This window comes from Hipposideros armiger, unplaced genomic scaffold (assembly GCF_001890085.2).
Source record: "Hipposideros armiger isolate ML-2016 unplaced genomic scaffold, ASM189008v1 scaffold_90, whole genome shotgun sequence".
NCBI lineage: Eukaryota > Metazoa > Chordata > Mammalia > Chiroptera > Hipposideridae > Hipposideros > Hipposideros armiger.
This window is the reverse complement of record NW_017731440.1, coordinates 3153919-3158697: the sequence shown is the minus strand read 5'-3', so window position 1 is coordinate 3158697 and position 4779 is coordinate 3153919. Positions and strand designations below refer to the sequence as shown.

The following is a 4779-nucleotide window of genomic DNA, read 5'->3' as shown; positions in this document are numbered from 1 at the left end:
GGAATCATTATCAAGTTAGACTAAATTATTGAGAGGGTGGTTCAGGAATTCTTACGTAAGTAATTGCCTCTGGACAATGCAGTAAGGCAAGAAAAAGATATAAAAAAATGTAAGGACTGGAAGGGAAGAGACAGAAAACTTAACGCAACCGATTGATTATTAAAACTAATAAAAAAGGGCTGGCCGAGTGGCGCGTTGTTTAAAAGTTGGCTTGGGAGCGCCAGCTCTGAGCAGCAGGGCCCTGGTTCGGATCCCACATGAGGACCAGTGACGCTATACCTTCTACATCTAAGATGGTGAACAACAGCTCGACCTGGAGCTGGGCTGCTTTGAGTCGCAGGTGATGGTGTAGACTGCAGCGTGGCTGCAGTGGACTGCCATGAGCTACTGTTAGTGGCTGGCAGCCGGCGTGAGCTGCCATCCAATGGCCAGCAACTGATCTGCTTCAGCTGGGAAGAGCGCAATGATGGTGCCAACTTGGGCCAGTGAAGCGACATCCTTCACAAGTAGACTGCAGAACAAAAGGACAGCAACTTGTCTGTTCCCCTCCCCCAATTCCCCAATAAAATCTTTAAAAAAAAGAAAAAATACTAATGAAAGAATTCAGTAAGTTTGCTAGCTAGAAGTCCAGTAATTACAATGGCAAAAATATCAACAGAGTTGTTCTATACTTGCACTAACTGATTAAAAAAATATAATGGAAAATCTTATGCCTTTTACTATAGCAACAAACCTTGAAGTGTATAGAAAGTGAACTAACAAAATGTAGAAAATACATAGAAAACTATTAAAATTCTACTAAAAGACACAAAGAAACTTTTGTCTAACATGATCACAGCTTTTAGAGAAGAGTTTATAACATGGTAAGCACTGAAGAAATATTCATTGAATGAATGAATGAATGAATGTGCATAAATAAAGAGATATGCCATTTTCGTAGATGGGAGAGTTAACATTGTAGAGTCCTCAATTCTTTTTTTTCTTTTTGCTTTTGCTTTTCAACGCAGTTCCAATATGGTGGGGGAAGCTATAAGGAGAAGAAATGGGATTGGGAATATGGCATAAAGAAGAATAACAACAAATATAAAAAATAAAATAAAATGTGGCCATGCAGACACTAATCATGATAGGTGCCATGAACCAATCAATTCAATAATGGGTACCTGAAAGCCAGGCTGGGCAAAAAAAATAGCACAAAATTTTCAATTAACAGAAGCTAGTAAGTGATAAATGTGGAAGCTATAGCTGATGTACTTGATAGTGATCACCATCCAAGGATAGCTCAATAAACTGATTGATGGATTCAGTTGAGCAAAATGAAATGAGATAAACAGAAGGGGAAAGTCTTGTTCCAAGGTCCAAAAACCCAATGACAAAAGCACAGTATAAAGAGAAATGCCTGAACAGTAACATCACATGTGCAAAAGATTTAAGAGTTTAGTTAATTTTAAGCTCAGTTATGAATTAGCAGGACGATATAATTGACCCCTCTTCCCCTCATAAAGAAAAGTAATCTATTTTTAAGCTGCATTAATAAAGTATACAGTAATCACATAAACTGACAACTCTCAACTCTGTAAGCCTGGCCTTCTGACGTCAATATTTATCTCTCACAATACTTTTCTCAGATTCAGCAGGTTCTTAGCTTTTTCTCCTAAGTCTGCTGGTCTCCTGGCATTTCCTGTCTGGAAGATCCTGAGTTGGTCAGTACACCACTACCAATTCCTTATACTCAGTTACTTATACTCCAAACCAGGTGTTAAGTTATCTTATCTCAGGCCTTTCCCTGACCCTCACATACAGTTGGTTTTTCAAGTTCTATTCACTTTAGTCACTGTTCATATCACTCTCCATTGCTATTGTGATGATTTAGGCCTAATTATCTCTACTCCACTGTCAAACTTTCCTAAGTTGTCTGTCTCCAAACTTTCATGACTATCTACACTATTTCTAGGGTATACATTTGAAAACACAAATCTGACCATGATATTTCCCAGCTCTAACCCCTTCAACAGGTTTTCTTTCAGCCTTCCCACTGTCTGTGTGCCCTATCCATGAGAATGTTTGGAGCATGCATATCCAATATAAGTATATATAAATAAATATATAACATAAATAAATAAAAATTATGTTGTACATGATAAAACATACACAAAACAGAAATTTAGAAAGGATGAGATACAATAAAAATTCATTTATTCAAAATATCACAGAACAAATACCATTAGAACAAATACAAATATCTAACCTATTTTTGACATGTGCTTCAACATGCTTCATTAATTTTTAAAAACTTGGCTTAACATTTTTTTGATCTCGTGATTCAAAATTCAGTTGATTTTGATACTTGCTTTCAATCGCTGCAGTGGCTAAACACAGGATACCTTAAAAACAAATAGAAGAAGTGCATTGTTGGCTATAGCTAAAACACAATATTTATTTTTCAGTCTCATCCATCAATTATTCAAATCGTTTTTTTCTGAAATTTGATAATACATTTCCATCTTCCATAATTTCAATCAATTATTCTTATGAACTAATTAAAAAGCATAACATTTCAATATTTTTTAACAAAAAATCCACACTGAAACCCTTTATTTACAAAATTTTAGAACAAATTAGAAAATTTCATTTTTGTGCTTTTAAGTGTGCAGATATGAAGTCAACACTCTCACATTGTTTTTGGTAATGACATCTCATAATAATGGAAATATTGCTATTTCAATAAAGCTTTGTCCATACATGTTTTTTTTTTGAAGAGTTGCTTTCTCACTCGTTGTTAAACTCTAAAATATATTCTGAAAAGACACACTAAGTTTGTTTGTTGTTGAACACAATTTTTAAAGAGCAGTTTTAGGTTTACAACAATATTGAGAGGAAGCTACCAAGATTTCCCCTATATTCCCCCTCCCCCACACCTCCTCTATTATCACCATAACTCACCAGAATAGTAAGCTTTTTACCAAAGATGAACCTACATTGACACATCATATTCACCCAAAGTCCATAGTTTACTTTTGGGTTCATTTCTCGTGTTGTACATTCTATGGGTTTAGACAAATGTATAATAATATATATCCATCATTATAATATCATACGGAGTACTTTTACTGCCCTAAAAATCCTCTTTGTTCTGCCTATTCATCTCTCCCTCAACCTCCTTCCCTGGCAAACACTAAAATCTTTATTGCCTCCATAGTTCGCTTTTTCCAGAATGTCATATAGTTGGAACCATACAGTACATAGCCTTTTCATGTTGACTTCTTTCACTTAGTAATATGCATTTACTCCATGCTTTTTCATGGCTTGGTAGCTCATTTCCTTTAGGCGCTGAATAATATTCCACTGTCTGAATGTACCACAGTTTATTTATCCATTTGCCTACTGAAGGACATCTTGGTTGCTTCCAAGTTTGGGCAATTATGAATAAAGCTGATATAAATATTCCTGTGCAGATTTTTGTGTGGACATAAGTTTTCAAAACCTTTGATTAAATACCAAGGACTGTGATTTCTGGATCTGATGGTAAAATTATGTTTAGCTTTGTAAGAAACCACCAAACTGTCTTCCAAAGTGACTGTACCATTTTGCATTCCCACCAACAATAAATAAGAGTTCCTGTTACTCTACATTTTTGCCAACATATGGTGTTGTCAGTGTTACAGATTTTGGCCATTCTAATAAGTATGTGCTGACATCTCATTGTCGTTTTAATTTGCATTTCTCTGATAACATACTATGGGAAGCATCTTTTCAAATGCTTATTTGCCATGTATATGTCTTCTTTGGTGAGGTGTGTGTTCAGATTTTTTGCCCGTTTTTCCATTATGTTGTTTTCCTCTTGTTGAATTTTAAGAGTTCTATGTATATTTTGGATAACAGTCCTATATCAGGTGGTGTTGTCTGCAAGTATTTTCTCCAGTCTGTCACTTGTCTTCTAATTCTCTTGATATTGTTTTTTGCAAAGCAGAAGTTTTAAATTTTAAATTTTAACAAAGTCCAGCTTATCATTTTTTTTTCATGGATCCTGTCTTTGATGTTGTCAAGGTATCACCAGGATTTGTACAGTTTTGCATTTTACATTTAAGTCTATGATCCATTTTGAGTTAATTTTTGTGAAAGGTATGTATCTAGATTTATTTTTTTGCATGTAGATGTTCAGTTCCAGCACCATTTTTGGAAAGACTATCTTTACTCCATTGTGTTGCTGTTGCCTTTACACCTTTGTCCAAGATCAGTTGACTGTATATGAGCATATGGGGGTCTCTTTCTGGGTTCTCTATTCTGTTTGTTGATCTGTTTATTCTTTTACCAATACCACACTGTCTTGATTACTATACTTTATCGTAAGTCTTTTTTTTTTTAAGATTTTATTGGAAAATTGGGAGTAGGGAACAGCATTGGGGAACCTGGAAAGTGGAACAGACAAGTTGCTATCCTTTTGTTCTTCAGTCTAGTTGTGGAAGACGCCGCTTCACTGGCCCATGTTGGTATTATGATCATTGTGTTCTTCCTGCCGAGGCAGTCGGTCGCCAGCCATTGGACGGCCACTCACAGTGGCTCATGGTGGCTCACAGCAGCTCACTGCAGCCCTGCTGCAGCCTACACCATTGCTGGCCACTCACAACAGCCCAGCTCCGTGTCGAGATGTTTTTCACAATCTTAGCTGTAGAGGCTGCAGCGTCACTGGCCCATGTGGGAACCAAACTGAATGCCCTGCTGCTCAGAGCTCGAGCTCCTAAGCAAACTCTTAATCAACTGAGCAACTTGGTGGCCAGC

The 4779-nt window shown here is 36.5% G+C and overlaps 1 pseudogene; it reads left to right on the top strand.

The window, feature by feature from the left end:
• Positions 1–828: 828 nt before the first annotated feature.
• LOC109383871 (elongation factor 1-beta pseudogene) overlaps positions 829–4779 on the top strand; it is a 17286-nt pseudogene continuing 13335 nt past the window's right edge.